The sequence below is a fragment of the Argiope bruennichi genome, chromosome 6, assembly GCF_947563725.1.
Source record: "Argiope bruennichi chromosome 6, qqArgBrue1.1, whole genome shotgun sequence".
Classification (NCBI taxonomy): Eukaryota; Metazoa; Arthropoda; class Arachnida; order Araneae; family Araneidae; genus Argiope; species Argiope bruennichi.
In genome coordinates, this window is record NC_079156.1 from 45597730 (window position 1) to 45619423 (window position 21694).

Below are 21694 nucleotides of genomic sequence, written 5' to 3' on the forward strand. Positions count from 1 at the left end.
AAATATATAACATATAAGTATAAATCAGAAAAAAAATAATAAACACTTCCAAATAAATAATTATTTTCGCTGAAAGTTACACAGCATTATTTCATGAAATAAATAATGCATTCTTGGAACTGCCTCGATGGAATTGCGTATTGTTATTTATTTTAGAAAAATTAATTGTTCCACGGTCAAATTCTTGGCAAACGAAGAAACTGTCAGATAATTTAGATCATATCAGATTAGCAGAATTTTAAAGACAGTAAAAGTTCATGTTTCAAGATATGCCACTCAAGTGCCTTCCCCGTTACTATCTAAATTAGAAAAATCTTTTTGGAAAAAAGCCAAGACTGAGAAATCTTAATTATGGTCTAATATTAGCAAATTTCTCTTGAACAGTTTCTTAAATCCATTTAATGTTTTTTTATTCAGTTTTTTTTCTATTTACTTAAATCAATTACTTTAGCAATAGACATAGAAGCAATTCTTGATTTTTGTTCTAATATCTCTTTCTAAAAATAATTTGAATTGTTTCGATAAGGCCTCTTTGAAGAACATCCACACATCAGCACCCGGCATTTCCTTAACGAAGCTATTTAGTTACTTTTAAACAAGTAATTTGAAAGTATCATTAATCGCACATTTTTGTAGACGATAGAATAAGGTAAAGTATATAAAAAATTAGACTTCGTAATTTTTTTCAGAAAAAAACATTGATTCAAATAACATTAAACATTTCTTTATAATCACATTCATACTTAACAAACACAAACAAAAGACAAGACATTTAAGCACGCAGCTTAACATAACAGCATCATCTCATTCTTATTACACTCGCAACACACTATGCGATGCATATCTAATCAGGCAGCGCCATCCAGTATCCAAAAGAGAAGATAAGAATAATGCAATTGCTACAACCTCATATAGATCACATGCAATTGTGGCTAAGTAAAACAGAATAACTGAATAAAATGAAACATAAAATTGGCTTCTTGTTTTAGAAATTTCTGAAATTTTTTATCGCTAATAAAGTTTAGGTAAATCAATAAGATATAGAAACAAATATTGCAATTAAAAATTCAATTTAGTCAAAATAAATAGATCTCGCCTGATTATGGAGTTGCTAGTTTCAAAGATAGGGAAACATGACTCTCAAAATGTGTTTTATGATCTCATAGAAGCCTGAATTACGAAGATTCAAAAAAATCTTGAAACTAATTTTTTTCAACAATAATAAAATTAAATTAATAATAGCTGCGCCACATTTTTTCGCATAATATTCTTACACAGCTCATCAGTGCACAAAACACATTTATTATTTTAAACGAATGAGTGTCGTCCCCCAAATACTTTCTCGTATATTCTCTAATAAATTTGTCATGCTAATGCAAGCCTTACATGACATTAACGTACAATAGTTACGAAGTATTAACTTTTGACGTGAAGCAATTTTACTGAATCTATCATGTCAATCTTGGCGAGTTATTTGGCGATGAATCCCTGGCATGCATTAATAATTTCTGAAAATCGAATTTGTATTTTAGATACGTTTTACTCAACCAATTGAAACAAAACTTTGATACCACATTGCACTTGTAATCACAAAATTTCCTACCAAATTTGAAATATTCAACTCAATGTACTTTTGAATTATCGCTTTTATATGTTTCTGAAAGTAGAGACCGACAGATGAACAACCCCTCTTCTGATTTGGTTCAAATTTGGCAGGTGTCTATATTCTAGATGTTAAATCTGTGTATCGAATTTTATCTAGTTACCTTTCTTCGTTTGTAATTATCTTTTTAACATGTATCTGAGCAGCAGAACAGAGGAACTTCCTCTGGACAGATTTTACTTAAAATTTGATAAAAATCTGCAAATTTAATGAAACGTATACCAAATTTCAACTGTCTAGCTCAAAACGTTTGAGTTATTTTTGTCAAAACCGACAGACATTTTCCAAAAATGTGTTTTTCGAACTTTAAATCTTGGAGATTTTTCAAAATCGCGAGTTCTAATTTTTTTTTTTATTACTTTCTTTATACCATGTTTAGGAGAAAGTAAAATTGAAGAAAAATACTGATACTTTTAGTCAATCCAAGCCTTGGAATTGTATCCTTATGATATTTTTTTAATGAACAAACGAGCCTTGAAAAACCCATCATCCAACCTTTTCCATCTGATAAGTCGAATGTTTTTGTGAAATGACAGGTGGTCTCATCTGGCGAACCAGAACGTTGTTCCTTGCAGAAAATCCAGTTATTCTTGGAAAGGCGTAAAAACTTAAGGGTAAATTGCGGGCCATAGTGGAGGATATATAGATGCCTTTATAAAGGCTTTGTTGTATCTGAAAGATATTTTGTTTCTTTGGTGTTGTTATTGATTGAATTTCAGTGGCAACATGGAATTTTTTGATGGATCATCCTGTTTTCTCAAAATAATGATGAGATGGGAAATCTATCTTGCGAGATTTTATAAAAATGGTTATTCATCAACATCATACTTGTCGATGTAATTGAATATCCCAGCTATTTTATTTGGTGGGAGTATTTCTATTATGTAAACAGTATAGTTATTAAACTAAATTTGAAAGTTAAACAATTTCAAGTTAAGACACTTTAAGTTAAGGCATTTCTTTCTTTTACTGTTTTAATCAGAACATAGTTTAGAAGAGAATAGTCGGAAAACATATTTGTTGCCTGAAAGGGGATTTAAGGAAGCTATTTAATAGTTTAGGTCCAATATTCGTCCAAAAGATAAGATTGATGTTTGTAATTATTTCAGAGTGACATTTTAATATAAACTTTATTAATAACAATAACGCATTTTTAATTTAAAGCTTTGAAATTAATGATATCGTAGTCCTATGAAATGTTACTCTTACGGCAATACGCATTCAGTTTTAGAAAACGTTATTTTGGAAAAAAAATAAACTAAATTAAAAGTAGTTGAATATTTTCTTAAAATGAAAACTTTTTCAGCATAATGTTTTCACCTTTTTTTTAACTTTTTATCTTTTAATTGGACATATTTCATCTTTAAAACTTTCTTTAATCATAGAAAAATTCACAGCTAATACTAAAAGGATAAAGAAGCTGTTATGCTCAACAACTTTTCCAATTAATATCAGAAATAAAATAATTAAATATAATTCTTCTTTTAGTAGATTTCTTTATATGATAAATTTGTTTCTCAATGGAATTTGAATATTTATCCTTTTACAACAAGGCATGCCTTTTACTTACGATTCTTTAAATCATAAATTCAAGGTATCTGCATTGATTGTGGCCTAATAATAATTTCTAACCTGTTAGTTATAGACATCTTTTATTGAGGACAAGAGTTAAATTATGATGCTTGAACTAGTAAGTATACAGTTGAAAAAAATTTGAAGCCTAAATCTTTATAACTCCCCATAGTAATGTTCAATAAATTTGACTTATATAAAATCCCTATTTATTGAAAAAATGATTTTTTTTTGTTTGGTAAAGTAAACCTGAAATTTTTATTAATTTTACATATGGAATGGTAACAAATGAAGTTTACAACAAAAAAAGCAAAAATATACCAGAATTATAAATTTTTTTTTCTGAATTTTAGATTACACATGTATATACTAAAAAAATCCTGATTATATGGAGAATGCAAAAAATTAAATAAGATACTTAAACAGAAGCTCGAAATTTTTTAATTTCTTAATTTAAATCCGTTAACATGTGCAATTTTAATTAAATTTCTTTAATATTTCTTATTTTACTATCGGCTTGTATAATCCCATTTCTTTCCTAATTTCATATTTTATGAATCGAGCTAGCTGATAATAATTTATTTTTAATAGGCTTTATGTAATCTAAAATCCTCTTAACTAAATGAAAATAGCCAAAATCTTAATAAAAATTACTAAAAAAAGGGAAGGATTATATTCTTATTTTGATGGTAACACCAATCTCTTCGTCATACAGATACCACTTGAGAGCATTAAAAAAAAATTGAGTATCAATATTTTCCAATTTCTTCCTTATCCTCGGAATATTTAACTTGGATAAATTCCTTCTTAATATTTTTATCATGTTTCTGAAGTCTAGTATGGTTGATTCTTTAATCTTTTAAACATTTTTAATGATTATATGAAATACTAATCTTTGTTTGGTTAGAATTTGGTTAATAACCAACTTCCACAATTATAATCTGTAAACTTTATTTGTATAATAACAGTATAAACTGTAATAAAAAAAGAAACAGTATATATTTAACATAAGAGCAGAAATTTATATTTTTTAGAGATTAAAAATATTTATATATCATTCTGTGAGAAAATAATGGCTTAAATGATTTAAATTATTGTTTTAATTTATCGCCATCATGATGTCTTAGCATTAAGATGAATAGACATTGATAAAAGTTTTTAATTCCTAAAATATATATATTTTTTACTCATCTTGTTTAGCTTGGTATTTCATTTAAAATGTTACATATAAACAAATAACATGGTAACATTTGTAACATGGTTAAAATATAGCCAAATAATTTGATATGGGATTTTGTGATTACAAGTGCAGTTTTAGGTCAGATTTTTGCTTCAATCGATAGAGAAAAACGTGTCTAAAACACAAATTAAGTTTTCGGATAATATTAATGCATGCCAGGGATTAGTCTCCAAATAACTCGCCAAGAATTATAAGATCGATTAAAAATGCCAAATTCGCGCCACTTTCGTAATTATTGTACGTATTGTAAGTCGTAATCTGGCATGACAATTTTATTAAAGAGTGTGAGAAAGTTTCGGGGAGACCATTCCATCTGGTTGCTGTTACACATTTTTCTAACAAAAACCCTCTTGTTTGTATTTTTTATCCCATACTTTATATGACGTATTTTAAGACTCTGAGAAAAAAAATTGTCCATAAGTTTACATATTAATTCTTCATCGCATTAATTGTAAATGCATTTCTTTACTCTATTTTATTAGAGTAAAGAATAATATGTTCCTATCGTATCACTACTGCACTATCTTACGACTTAATAATCAAATTAATTAAGGCAAATCTAATTTATTAGATTAAACGTGAGCTGTTTACGAGGTTACTAGATCATAAATATGCAGATGCTTCCTAATTAAATTCTTCCTTGTCCTACAATACGAGTAATCAACAAGTCGTTTTAGACCTTAGGTATGTGCAATTCATTTCCTTGGATGCTCCGATAAGTTTGGAATTTGCATTGGAGCCAATGCAGAATAATGTTCTGTAAAGCACTTCTTAAAATACCAGGGAATAAAAATAGTATTTTGAAGCCAAATACCGGAGAGTCAGGTTTAGTTGTTTTGTTTTAGGCGTAATACATCAATTTTTGCAATTAATATACGAAGTGATATAAATACATTAATTTTCAGAAAATAAAACCATATGAGAAAATGTTTCGAAACATCTCTTTTCTGATTGTTTTAACAATTCGTATGTAATGTTGTCTCATCGTTTAAGATACGTGACAACATTTGGAGTAAATTTTTTGATAAACCTTATTTGAGTTTGAATTTTTGCATAAAGCAAAGTGAAACAAAACTATGAAATCAAAATATACCATTTTGATATCAAATGTTTATTTTAAAAATTTGAAAAACAAATGCTAGTTATTTTTTGTTTCTATTTAAAAAGAGGAAAATTCAAAATCTTTCTAGTTATTAAATGGTTATTAAATGACTTTCCCAAACTATTGCGGATAGCTTTATAAACATATTTCCTAGTTTTTGAATTAAAAAATAAGAAAGGTCCCTTTTTATCCAGCCTTTAATAATTTATATAAATTTTTCATTTGTTCTTGGCACTATGAAACTTTGAAATAACTATAGAATGCTTTTAAACAGACATATTGCCTATTCCCTTGTCCAGAACCTGCAGAATGTATTAAGAGAGTATTATACCAAATCTGAACAAAAAGTAGCTGCCCAAAGATTTTAATTTGCGATATTTCTGGTGAGAAAATTTTAACAAAAATTATATTTTGTGAAAATTTAAAATAGCATCAAAACATGTGCTTTGCGAATATAAAAATCTATGACACTTCCTAAAGAATAATTTAGAAAAAGCATTCATGGGATTTTACGAAGAAAACTGTACAGAAATTAAGAATATTAAATAAAATGGTATTTGATATTTTCGGAAAAAAAAGGACTTTTGACTATGAAAAACGACGTAGTCGCTCGCCTATATTAATCTAAAAAGAAAACAAATCTAGAAGGTTTAAAAAAGCATTTGTAATTTAATAGCTTAGGGTGTCCTTGTTTGTGGAGCACAGTTTCTTCATAAGATGATTATTGTGCTAATCAGAAAGAAAGATTTTTTAAAAAGAGTAAGCACTAATATTAAATCTAGATTATACAAGTAATTCAAAACAATTGTATTGAAAACAAAATAGTTATGAACTCTTTCTTAACTACTATAAGAAGAAATAATTTGAGCATAATACACAAGGTTTGATTGCGTACGTAATAATCATTGTGAATGTTTTTGTTTGCCTAGGTAACAAGCATTTGCCATTTCGTTAATAATTTCCTTCCGGATCTTCGGTTTATTTACTGTAGTATATAGTCTATGAAACACCGTCTACGAAATGAAACTCTTAAAGAAATGAAAGCACTAGATATGATTTTAGAAAATACCTAATGCAAAATGTTATATAAGGCTACATTAAGTGAGGTGCATTAAGTGGCTTCATATGGTATTGCATAAAATGGATGCTGCATTTGTATTCATGAAAATCACATAGAAAAATTAATTACATAAAAAAACATTATAATCATGTATAGCAATCAAATGATTTCTTTTTGTTGTTCTGAAGGAAATTAAAACCATTTGTGATAGATATACTCTTTTGAATAAACCTATACGTCAAATCACCATCTATTTACAGGATCAGTTGTTACTTATGCCAAATATTTGATCATGATATGAATATCTAAAGATAATGTCCAATTTAGAAAATATCCTGTCTGAGTAGCGGGTGGATTGTATTTGTTCACAGTTTTTTCTACTAAAAAGAATAAAACACATGACACAAATAGTTACCGTTCAGAAATTCCTGAGAAATATCCAATTCCATCTTGGACTCTCTCAGTGGGTCTTATCAATCGCGTTCAATCATCTGACAGCTCATGTTGACCCTCAAACGCTATCATATCTAGACATACAAATTAAATTTCCTTTTTTTATTTCTGAGAAGCCAAATTAAAATCTAGAGGTACATTACAAACGGCTAAACTCTTTCTGATAATTTCGCATCTAATTTTATCAAAGAAGAATAATTACATAAATGTTTATCTAGGCCTTTAACTTAATTCATAATTATAAAATTTACACTTTCTCAATTAATTTTATACCAGAATACTATTTGAAAAAGATTATCTCATTTAACTGTACAAAGTAAAAATTCTGATCCCAAATAACATAAGACAGACTTTCATAAAAATATGTGCTACATTCTTTAATTCAAATATTTTGAGAACAATTTCACAACCTAATCTTCATCTGTTCTATCTGTGAAATGTGTCAATGTATCCCCCATATAAAAAGGGATTGTGCAAGCGAATTTGATGCGTGAGTAGCTAAGACGTACTCTTGGCCCTAGTTGGAGCTGCTAAAAAACAAGAGACGCTCCCTTGGCTTAAAATTGCTGACCTCGTCAGCGAGCTTGTCCATGGCAAGTGCCATTAGAAACAACAACAACAACATAACGCGTTATTTAAACTTACAGAAGTCACTAACATGGCCTGAATTTAATATTCTATGAAATTTATTATTTTATGGGTACTATTCTTACAAACTCATCAAGGGTCCGTTTCTTAAATCAAGGAAAGAACATGTGCACTCTTGAATTGATAAAAATCCTAAATTGTTCTTCATATCAATAAAGGCAGATTACAAATAATTTAAGTAACAGGTATAATTATCAAGCTATGATTCTATGATTTTTCGTGATTTACGGTTCGAATAAAACTTACAAATATGAATTGTTCCATAAAAAATTTAGTTTAGCATGAGAACATTTCAAAAAGTCTGTTTTCTTTTGTCATTGAATAATTCATACAATCTTCTCTGGGCGCTTTTTGCTGAAAATGGGGCTGGTCTTCATTAGATATTCAGACAAAGATTTACCACCTTTTTTTTTCTCTCTCTATTTCCTTTCTACTATAGAACACTCAGTCGCTCTGAAGAATCACTATTTTATAATTTATTTCGCTGAGTGTCCTTTACTTGAGAAATTGCTTTCGTGAATACTTTAGAAATGCAGTCGCCACATATACTTGTGTAAGTCTTGCTTGCTCTTCTTTCAGAGGATTTTCATTGTATCGTCAGTCGGAATACAAACTTTCTTTAGATGAGGATGTATTTTATTGCTGCAAAAAAAATTCTTTCAGTGAATCAAAATGCTTTGATTACCAATCCATGCATTTAAAAATATCGGACGTCTGTGAAGCTCATTTTTATTTAAAAATATACTTAATACCTATCGAATTGCTTTCATAAATTTTGCAATATGTGATCAGGTGTTCACAGAAATTAAGATTTTTGTAGTTTCCCATTTCCTGAAATCCTTCTTGATGACCCAATCGAATAATAAACTCGATTTGCAATCGAAACTTTAAGAAGGATCCGATTTTTAGGACATCAATTCTTTCATTTTGAACATGAATGCATTTCATGGGAAAATAATAATTTTATTGATTTATTGTAAGCAAGTGATGGATATTCATGTTAAATAATTCGATGTTTCGTTCGGATTATAATATCATAATTCGTTATCCTAATATTCCTTTTGATTGTGAGATTTCTAATTGATTGTTTGAATATTATTCAATATTTTTACACCATGCTTTGATAACAATGTTCCATGTTACTTAATTTGAAATGACTTTTCTTGCACTGTATATTTATGATAAATTCATATACAATAATTGTATGTAACTAAACAACTTCTGTAATTTTTTTCGAATCAAAAAATGTTCAAAATTATAAGTGAAAATAGAAAATTGAAATTTCGGTTTAGGTGGAATTCATAATCTTATTGTTGAAGATGGATTTCTATTAATGGTTTTGATAAATTGCTGTAGAGCTGATTTTAGTAAAGAATATTTCTTCTTTGAATATTTCTAATCAGAAAACAAGATATATGTAAATAATATAAGTGATTTTCCTTGTTATTAGAATTAAAGTATTTTTATCCAAAGCATATCAAAGACGAAACCCAATGGTCATGAGAACGCTGTAAATCGATGACTTGCATTTCAGAACATGGGATAACGAATGATCAAACAATATATAAAACCCATTCGGATGAATGTATGGATCCTATTCAGAGCTAAGCTTGTAAACTATTCAGAGCTAAGCTTGTAAACTATTCAGAGCTAAGCTTGTAAACTACTCAGAGCTAAGCTTGTAAACTATTCAGATCTAAGCTTGTAAACTATGCAGAGCTAAGCTTGTAAACTATTCAGAGCTAAGCTTGTAAACTATGCAGAGATAAGCTTGTAAACTATGCAGAGCTAAGCTTGTAAACTATGCAGAGCTAAGCTTGTAAGCTATTCAGAGCTAAGCTTGTATTAAGCTTGTTAGCTATTCAGAGCTAAGCTTGTATTAAGTATGTAAGCTATTCAGAGCTAAGCTTGTATTAGGCTTGTAAGCTATTCAGAGCTAAGCTTGTATTAAGCTTGTAAGCTATTCAGAGCTAAGCTTGTATTCAAAGCAAAGCAAATACTTACTTTAAAAAATTGGAGTGATTTCATCAGTTGTCATGAAAATGTTATATCTTGCTGCATTTTAGAAAACGGGAAAACGATCAGAGAGATGCATATCCTTCCCTACTAGGGGCGATAAAAAGTAGTAAACAAGGACCATGAGAAAGCTATGTTTTAAGGATATCCATTTCAGAACATGAGACAGAGAATGGTCAAAGGAATGTATGTTTGCTTTCCACAGCAATGCATAGACCTATTCAGAGGAATGCCGAGTAGAAAACCAGTATTCATTCAGGAGAATGCTATGTTTCGGTGGATATAGCCTCCTGAATCCTGAATGCTATATTCAGGATTATGTTAATCTTAAAATGTTTCTACAATGAAATCGCTTAGTTGGATGCATTATCTCATCTGAGTTTAAAATCTTTTTCTAAGAAGACATTTTTAATTCTTTCTCCGAACATTGCTAAGGTAAAGTCTTTTTGTAAAAGTGCTGCATATCACTAAAGTTATTTTTATTTGTAGTACATTGTATATATAATTATTGTTTTCAAAACTCCAATATTTATTGAAAATAATTATTGGGTTGCTTTAAAATTGGACGTTAATATAACTAAACTAAACCAATATTTATTGCCTGATTTATAGTTAAACGGGCAATATAAAATGTATTGCTAAAAATGGAAATCTGAATGGATTTGAATATCAAAATATTAAAATATTATTAATTCGTCATAATCTTTGTCACTCGGAAAGTTTTGACCATATATCTTTGTGATTCATTTATAAATATTGTAAAAAATTGAATAGGATATATCAATGTGCAGAGATATTAATGAAATGTCAAAACTGAAAGGAGTTCATTAATTGATACTGCGTTCGGATTAATTGATACGGAGTTCATTAATTGACTTTTATACTGCGTTCAAACAAACATTATTTGATAAAAAACAAAATCAGTGACTTAAATATAAATCATCAAAACCCCATTTCCCTACATGTAATGTCTTCCAGGATAGTTTTTTGCGTCACAAAAGCAATATGAATGATATAATTTTACTTATATTAAGGCATTTTAAAATTGATAGTTACATATCTAACGGTCTAAAGAAAATGAATATATTTGTCTGCAAGTAGCAGGCAATTTTGTCATATTAATGTTTGAAAAAATAAAAGGTTAAATGGCAATTGTCTTGAACATTTGTCCGACGTATAAAAGATCATTAGATGTATAATATGAATATAATATCATAATATTAGATGAATTAGAACATAATATTAGAATATTATATTCTAATTCTAATAGGTAAATATTAGAATGTAATATTAGATGTATAATATGAATATAATATCATAATATTAGATGAATTAGAACATAATATTAGAATATTATATTCTAATTCTAATAGGTGAATATTAGAATATAATATTAGATGTATAATATGAATATAATCTCTATATAAAAATGATTTTTTTTGTTATTAATACAATATCAAAAATAACAAATTTTATATTTTTACATTTAAATATGTAACTTTAAAAATTAAAATTCATAGAATTAAAGGAATCTAGGATGTTTACTGTCGTTTTGGTTAATTCGTATAGAAAAAGTCTCGAAGCGTTGTTCATAAATTTTAAGTGTAGGTCAGGGATGCTAAGACTGAAATAGAATGAGAAAAATAACTTATTTTTAATTACTAAGAGAAGAAAAAAAATTTTTTCCATAGATCGTGACATCAGAAATACAAAACGATGCAATAAAAACCATATGCAGCATGAAATATAAATGACATTGCCAACAAAAAAAAAATATTCATAATACTTAAAATAACTGTTAAAAGGCTTGATTTTTGTAAATTTAAAGATTTTCTACTATAAATCATTCTTCATAAACGAAATAAAGAAATCATGGATTAACAAAAATTTGACTTTATTTTCTAAAACATTTTCTTCTTTATTATTCTGTAATAATAATAACTGAGTGCATAAGTATTCATATTTGCTAGAACTTTATATACAAACAATTTGATCTAAAGATATTACATTTTGGCACAAATATATTTCAGATGGTAAAAATATTAATCTTTGGGCATGTTTTTTTTTTTTTTTTTTTTCATTATTAGTTAAAATTTCAATGAAACATAAAAAATAGATATATGGAGAAATTCCGTGATAGGTTTGATAATTTTGACATTATGCAAGTTTTTCCTAAATTTCAGTTATATTTTTATCTCTTTTAGAACAGCTCTTTTTATACAAATTTAAAACAAATATTTAATATTTCTGCTAGGATTAAAAATGTGCTTTTTGAAGCAGTATTTAAAATTTTTAATTCATTAAAATAAATCGAGCTCTTTTATATAGCAGTGGGAAATACTAGCGTTAAAAATTATTTTTCAAGTATTTTAAAAATTAGTTTTCTAACTGTGTTTCTTTACTTGTCATGAATTTCTTAATTCCAAAAATTTTTCAAAAATTCTTTTAGCATAATTTTCAAGAACAGATTTCATTGTTTCAATGAAATCTGAACCATTATCATTGTATCATCAAATATTTATTAATCTGCTTTTAATCTGAGAAAAAAACACAGAGAATTAAAAACCGAGAATTTTATAAATTGAAATTAGACTACGCCAAAAGACACATGTGTAATTTGAAATAAAGTATGTATAAACTTAATTTTCTAGTGATATTAAGTTACTGATAAATGATTTTTTCATGGAATTAAATTCGTTTAAGAAGTTTCATTTTCTCTGTAAAACTCTGCAGGTTTAGAGTTATTAAAATAGTGGAGCTTCAATATATATCACAACTTTATTTTTTAAATAGACTTTGTATTGAGGATTGAGGACGTCTGATTATGCATAAAAGATTTAATTGAAATAAAACGGAATGAGTATATCTGGCGAACCAGTTTGTTGTCAAAGGCGGCTAGCTAATATTTGAAATTACAAGAAATAAATTAGAATCAAAATCACTCCTTATATGTCAAAATGTTGACGTTGTTTTCTATTTATAATCCTTCATCTGAAAACAAAATTTGTCTTCAATTGAATAAATCTATCTATTAAATAAACCTCAACCGATCGATTATAAGGACGTCCTCTTATCCGTCATATACATTGACATAATGGCAGGCAGGGGGGAAGTCACATCTGGCATTCAGTTCCGCTGAAATGAAGTTATTTTTAGAACGATGTCGAAAAATCTTGAAGAAATAAATACATCTGGTCACCAACGAAATGCTGTGGATGTGTAAAGGGCTATTTTAAGGCGCATATGGTTTCTTTTGTGTTCTGAATTATTGTTTATCTATTGCTACAATTTGCCTGGCAATGATTTCTTCATTTTTTTTATGGATTTGTTTATAGTGGCGAAAAGATAGAAAAGACGCTTTATTTTAGTACATCAACTATTTATCAACATGGTACTGGTCAAAGAAATTAGATTTCGTGTAATTTTATTATATTTTAAATTTAGTTTGTATATTTTGGTGAGCAATTAATTTTGCTTATCATACAGGGTGTCCCAAAAATATATATACACACTTTAAATAATTGTAAATTTGGGGTTTATTATAATTCGAATAATTTTCAACATGTAAAAGATTCTACAAATATCATTCTATTGTCTTGTTATCGTATGCTCTCAAACTGATGTCCGTTCTGCTCCTGACACTGCTGACAACGCGAAGCGATGGAATAGCACACACGATGGAACAATTCCCTTGGGATATTCGTACATTCATGTTCAATGGTTGCCCTCAATTGAACAACTGTTGCAGGTTTATGGACGTCCTGAACAGTTCCATCAGCTTCAAACTTATCTCTAATTCGAGTGATGGTAACTCGTGTAGGTGGTTCTTTGTTAAACTCCCTCTTAAATTGTCTTTGCACTTCTACTGCATTTTCATACTTCCAGTAGCATTTTAGAATAAATTTCCTTTCTTCAAATTAAAGTCTGTCTGCCATCACTCGGTTCAATGGGTTCAGTCTGTAAAGAAAGAAGAAATAACTTAGTTATCAGCTGCTAAAATGTGTATACATTTTTTGGGACACCCTGTATTTTAAATCCACCATAATAGCCTGTAGTTTATTGTTTTAATGCAATACTAGATAATGCATAATTAGGAATGAAATCTTCCTTTGCTTGTTGACAGATGAAGAAATATTGGATTATTTTATTGTTATTTACAATATTTATCGGTGAAATTTCATTTTCACCGAAAATTTCGTCTCAAAAGGGAAGAAAAGAGTTATTTTTGTACTTTTATCCTAACTTTTAGCGCTCAAACGAACTATTCTCATTGAATTTCTCATTTCTCATTTTTCCCCCTTTAAATGCTATTAATTTAGTTAATGTAATTAAATATAACAGTTATAATTTTTAATATGAGTTATAATTTTAATTTATATAAGTTATAATTTTTAAAAAGAATCTTTAAAATAAATTTATTCTTCTAGCCCTTTAATCAAATGTTTAACCAGACACTTTTTAGGTTTAAATAGTTATATAAAAATTTGTTATAATAGAACCCTAAATTTTAATAAAAAAATTTAGTCTTTAAGGTGTATGTACACACTTGAAACTTTGAAAATCGTTCGAAATATCGAATATTTTTTTTTATTGCTTAATAATATTCTCTGATTCTTTAGCTTTCAAACGATACCAAGATGTTGCCAATATTCCTAATATTTCTCGAGTTATAATTATTTTTCTTGAGGTGCTTTCATTGAAAACTCTAGTCATGGTGTTTTTAAAACTCATTTTATGAAGAATGATATTTTTCCACTCTGTTGCTTCATTCAAACAATCATAACTCAACAAGAAATTAACCAAATACAGTTATTTATATATCAAAATAATTTGTATGAAATAGCGGATGTTTTGTGCGTCAATCAAAGTTATATTTATAGAAATAAATTTTTAATAGCTGTTTAAATGTTAAAATTACAGAAAAATCTCGCTTTTTCTATTCATCGTTGAGGAAAAAATTGTAAAAAAAAACTATGAATTTTTATAACTTGATTGAGGCAGACAACAGGAAGACTCATATTAGGCATAATTTCCAACTATAATTGTGTGTCTGTACAAATTAGAATTTGAGATATCATGTTTCAAAAAATAGGCTAATTAGCTCATTAAATATTATTTAATTAATTAATAATTAGTGTAATATGGTTTTTTCTCACTGAAATGAGTTTAAACATAAATTAATAATCTACTGTGAAAAAACTGGACTTTTAACGTTAAAATTTTTAAAAAAATCTTCAAGTGTGTACTTACACCTTAACTCACTAGAATTAAAATGCTCTTCATTTTTAATTTCTTTTATTTGATTTTAAATAGATGGAATTCTGTAATCGAGATTTTATTAGCTTTCTTATAAGTTACACAGTTTAAAGTTATGCATTCTGTGTGACAGTATACTTCATTTATACTTTCAGAGTTCAAATATATCTCAGTCGATTAATTTTGATTTTATACCCATTATGCCATATAGTAGTGCATTTATGGAAGTAGTGACACACGATCTTATAAACTCTACAGTTATCATTATATATTAAAGAAAAATAAGTAGAAAATGATGTACTAAAATTGCATTTAAAATATTTTTATAATGAGCATCATTGGGGATTCGCTTTCTAAATATCTACAAAAATACACGGCGTTACTCCGTATTTTCAAGTTTCAAAATATTGTGAAATTTTGAAAATATGACTATATCATATAAAAACCGTATTAATTTTTTTTAAAATTCCGGCATAACCAGTTTCGTCAACTTCTTCAATTTACATGTACATGTTTGAAAGATAATGGCAAGTCATTCAAAATTGTTCCTTTTAATAATGATAATAAGACAGAAATAATGATAATAACACAAAAGAATATAAAAAAATTACATTTTGGATATGTCTTTTTCAAAAACTTTATCCCATGTTCTATTTTAAAATAGGAATAAAGAAATAATGATTGATAATTTTTTCACGCGTAAGAATTATTATTATTTGCTATGCAAAAATGTCTTTGTCTAGACGTTGTGAAACTCTGTAAAATCACATTTCATAAAATTTATAATCATCTGGGATTCCCTTATAAATGTTTTATTAGCAAAAGAATTAACTATTAAATATATCCAGCAGACAGACAAAAATAAAAAACGAATATAAAAAAAAAACTAAGTCTGAAACTTCCAAATCCTGAAATTCATTATAATAATTAAATTTATCTTTCAATTTTTTTTTTTTTACCGAAAAAGTTACTGAACTTTAAGTTTTTTTTTCGAAAAGATAATTTGCTATCATTTTTCTTTTAGATTATTCATTTGTAACCAGATAGTATTCCTTCAATTGTATTTTTAAAAATTTTATAACGAATCGGAACAAAAGAACTTTATTAACTATTCAAATAACCGAAATTTTTTTTTAGCATAGATATATTTTATAAAAAAAATTAAAGCATATATATATTTTATTAAAAAAATGCGATTAGAAACATTCACTGTATTATTTATTTAAATTTCTTTTAAATTTCAAATAAAATATTTTTTACGATACTGACAATTTTTCAATCGTTTTATAATTTCTTTAATACTGTATCTTTGTGGATGTAAAATAATTTAGAATATTTTTAAAAACGTTGGGATTCTAATTTTCCCAGTGGAATTCAAACCATTTTCTTTGTTTATGAAATATTTAATCTCTTGACATTATTTCATTTTTGAAAGCTAATGAAGACAGATTCTGCTTATCATCTGAGTAGTTTGTATGAAAAAAAAAAAAAAAACTGAAAATGAATTTCCGCAAAATGCAACGAACAATTAGAAAATTGATTACTATCACAGTTATATTTTAATGGCTCTAAAATTTCTTACTACGAGTCTGGACTCCATCAAAAAAGTTGAGGTGCACAATAAACAATACTAACGTAAGGTTATTAAAATAATACAATTTTATTTTTATCATAATGTTATGCTAGAAAAATATTTTGATAAGAGAACCATGAATAAATAATTCATAAGAGTTTTAACTGAAACTAAACCTTATCAATATTCCTGGTTAACTAACTGATCGCAGAAAGTGGGTAACTGTTAACAGATTAATAATCAAATATGTCACGACTAATAAATAAAAATGATTTATTTACTAAGATATCCAGAATAATGCGACATTTTGTTTTTAATTCGAAATAAAGTTTTTGCTGATTTTGCAAGGATGTTGAATATAATATCTATAAAATATCGATATTATGTAATAATATTTTGAGTAATTTTTAGGAAATTAAATTTTTTTATATATATGACACAGAGATAAATTTAAAATGGATATCTATCATTAACATGCAAAAGCGTTTTAATTAAATTCCATTTATCATGATTGAACGTAATGTGTTAGTAATCAGAAATACTGTTTTGGATCTTACATCTTTTTTATTCCGGAAGCCAAGATTAATTGATAATTTGTAATTAGAAGTTATATGAAAACGACTTCTGGATAATCTGCCTGAAAATTAAGAAAATATTTTTTTTAAAAATTTAATTACTTATTTTTATGCCATACACGATTATAATAGTTCTGACTTACTGGGTGTATATGCAAGACTCCGTGCTTTTTTTAAAGTGGAAAAAAAGACAATTATTTTTTGTGAAAAATAAAGATCAAGTTATTCTAGATATTTTTCCTTAGGAATTACGGCATTAGTCCATCTTTCGGCAATAAACAAATTCCGCAAAGACAAAATTCTGGGTGCCTGAGGTCCTATATCAACCAAATAATAAAATATTAGCATTTCAAATGCCTCCTCAAGTTTGCCTAACAAGAAAAAAAAAAAAAAAAAAAAAGATGAGCTTTTGCATTTCATTGGTGGTATATACTTCAGACTAGATGTCACAAAGAAAGAGACGAAGGGTGCAAGGATTTAAGCATGCTCAATTTGCCTAGGATTCTATAGCTCGAATGCTTCAGTAAGAATCACCGATTCTGAATCTTCTATCACCTTTAGAGACTGACTTTGGAAGTGCAAACATTGTTAGTTATTATTATTTAAATGACTCATTTTCTTTTGAGGACTTTGAAATTTCCTTCATAACCAGAGAATATCGGTGATAGTTTTGGTTCCGCATTTTTCAACCAAATTTGTTTCTATATGGAACTAAGAAAGATTGATCTTCTTTTATTACTGTTTTTATACGTAATAAAAGCGATAATGAATTTTCTTTATTGGATTTTCTTGATTTCCCTGGCTTTAACTTTCATTCATATGTGCGTTTTTGTGTTTTATTCCATTGTTTCTAATCCAAAATAACAATTTTAACAATAGCCATTATAATTCCTAATAACAGCAGTTATAACAAATAAATTAGGGTGGATACTAGCACAGCCCACCTCTTGGCGTCTTTTTTAATTCTCACCAAACGAGTGGCGATAACATCGCCAAATGTGGCAACCTAGACGATTTATTTTTATTTTTTTTAAATTTATTTTATTTTTTATTATTTTAAATTAATTAATTTATTTATTATTTTATTATTTATTTATTTATTATATATTTTTTTTATTATATTTATTTTATTTATATTTTTTATTTTATTTATTATTATTTCTGGCCTTCAAGTATCGTTTTTTAATTGAAAAATAATAATAGCAAAAATTCAATTAGTAGTCAACTTGGCGAGATTTCAAATAAGTCGCCAAGAGGTGGGTCCATCTAGGATTTTACCATAAATTCACTTCGTCTTCATCTTTTCCGAATCAACGTTATTACAAATTAGTCAGTGTTTTTAATTCCCCCCCCCCTCTATTCACTTTTTGATGAGCCTATATATAATAATTAGGGATTTAATGCAGAGTGCTATTGTAATAAAATATATACTATATAAAATTATAATATACTGTGTATTTAAAATAATATATAATCTAAAATAAAACATAATAATTATATGCATATTACGAAATAATATGTAAATAATTTTCTTGTTTGGAATTTATCTGATTTATATAACAATATTATTACGAATTTTTTTAGATAAGGACGTTTTCTGTTAGTGCTTAATTCTTTACAACTTTATGTAACCTAAGAATTTGTTTTTTATGAACTTGAGATTGCAACGAAAATGTTTCATTAGTTATAGCATAAACATAAATTTTGATATTTTACTCTTTGAGGAGTTTACAAGGAAATGATCGGAAATAACCAAGACTCGCGTATTTTTACCTCTGCAAAATATTACTTCTACAAAGATAAGAAATGCCATAACTCAAGAATGAATACAGCAGTTTAAAAAATAGTAATAAGTCCGCCGAGACATAATAATGGGAAAAAATCGAAGCTATTTTCTTTAAAAGCAGCCATATCATCATTCTTTATAGCTTCGGCCTTTTTCATATGAAACTTCATGTGTTTTTTTACCCTTGTTTCTTACTTCGTTTACTGTCTTTTCCTATTTATTCAAAATATAAAAGGTGATTATTTGTATCTTCAATATTCAAAACAACATAAATATTTCAGTTTCAAGTAACGAGATGACATCCTGTTTTGGTTTTAGAGCTTTTGAAAGCAGGAATCAAAAGAATTGCATATGTTTTTGTAATGTTTTAGAAAAAAGAGTTTTTTTTTTCTTTTTCTTTTTACTTCATATGTTGGAAGAAAATACTAAGAAGTAATGAGAAAAGTTGAAGTAAGAGCATTTTTAAAATATGAATTGACATAGAAAAAACTTCCATTCAAACATATAAAAAACATATGACACTATTGTTTAGAAATTCATCATTTTAGAAAAATAAATACTAACATTTCTATATATATATATATATATATATATATATATTGAAATTATCAAGAGTTCTTACAACAATATTCTTCCAAAACATTGTTTATCAAAGTCTATCTGAATTTTGATAAGGGGCTTTTTTGTCTTAATAATAATTGATCTTTTGTTGCATCTTTCATTATTTTTATCCAAATTCTGTGAACATATTATAATTAGTCATAAGGTTATATTACCATAATTACAAACCCCCCGGGGGGGCACTTCGAAATGAGGATGAGATGCTTCCGTCATGGTGGTTGGATCTCGTCACCCTGGAGGGTACACTAATAGGTGGGAGATCTGACTCCTCCCATCGGTGACGGGACATACTTCCTTCGGGGAGGGTTGTACCGTGGCCGGTGACGGCCCTTAGGACTCAACCACAGTTCCCACCAATGTTGATGTTGCGGCGGTCCGGTCATTCAGTTTTTATTTTTTAAATCCGCTTTGCCTTCATGGCGGGTCCGAGAGTTAGATGGCTGACTTACCATAATTACAAGTTATATTGCCATTCAATACTATTCTTACTATTGTTTAATTATTATCTCCGTAAGTAATTTATTTATCTTTAGAATGTTTAAGACATGGGCCAGGTAGAAAAACATATGGTTGAAATTTATTTGTGCATTAAGTTTCTCGACGATATGATACTCCAAACAAGAATACGGAGTAGTTTTCTAGCAGCTCTGTTGTTGATTTCTTTGTTTATTGATTGTCGTGATAAATTCCATATCTGCTATTTTAGCGACATGGCATTGTTGGGAACTTGTAGAAAGTATGGTTGAAATTTACTTTAATAAGTCTTTGATGATGCCAAAGGATACGTTGAAGTAAATTTCAACTACACATATTACATTCTCCAGTGATTTCGTCGCAGGTAGCTTTCTACTTATTGACAGTTTTATGAAAACGATTTTTGTATCTCAGTTGTTTATATCAGAAGTAAAATTTAATCAGATATATTTAACTAAGAATTACCAAACATAAGCTATGCGTTATATTACATTTGTGATATTATTAGTGGCAAAAATGTATTTAATCAGAAAATACACTCATTGTATTTTTAATAATAGCGCAAATACATTACTTCAAATATAAATTGATTTTGCAAAATTTGTACTTCTGTTTAGAGACATACAAATAAAATTGAGATGAGTCTTCATATATTAAACTGCTCTAATAAAAACACTTTAAGTTTAACAGAAATTTTACAAAAATTAAATTAAAAAAAATTAAATACTCATTTTATAATTAGAATAAAATAAGTGCCATTTCTTTTTAGTTTAATTAAATCCGACATTTTAGTCTAATTTATCATTCGTTATTTTAAATATTATAGAATCGTGATATCAGTTTTTCTTTTCTCAAATTCACTACCAGGCGGCACTACACATGTGGAATTGGAATTAAAATAAATAAATTTATTTTTATAAACTTCTGAATATAATCACATATTGTACATTGCCATCAAGAATATACAAATGCACAAATCTAAAAATCTTGTTAGTTAATAAGTGAGATATAAAAAAATTAGAAAAATCCATGTGAACTATTCTATTTACGACTTAGAACAAATCAATATTAAAAATGTGTTTCAAACATATTAAATATTATAATTTAGGAAGGAATTATTTACAGTAGAGCCTATTAGAGTTTTAGATTATGAATAGATATAACATGATGTTTAACCCCTTAATTTCCGTGGTCTTGAGTTCTGCGTGATTCAAGTTATCTCTCCTTAAATTAAAAAATGTCATAACATTTTCAAACACATCACATGCTCTATGAATTTTTTAGCTGAATCTGTAAGGAATCACGTTTCCGAAGCGAGGAAAAGTGTTATCTAATTAGAAAGTAGAGGAAACTAAAAAGCGGTTAGAGGGCAAATATTGTTACAGAAATCCGCCCGGTGAGCATGCGGTTAAAGAAGTCCAATAAGTTTGATAACAATTAATGATGTTTTATTCCCCGATAAAATATGAAACACAAAGATTAGAACACAGTCAATGCAAGTACAAAAAGCATTTCGAGAAATAAGCAACACTCACGCAAAGAGCTATTTTACAAAAACACTTTAACGCTCAAAGTGTAACTAGAGAGTAACATCAAAATTCAAAGAGCGAATTGACCTTTATTTTGGAATCTCGACTTGTACAGCTTTCCAACGG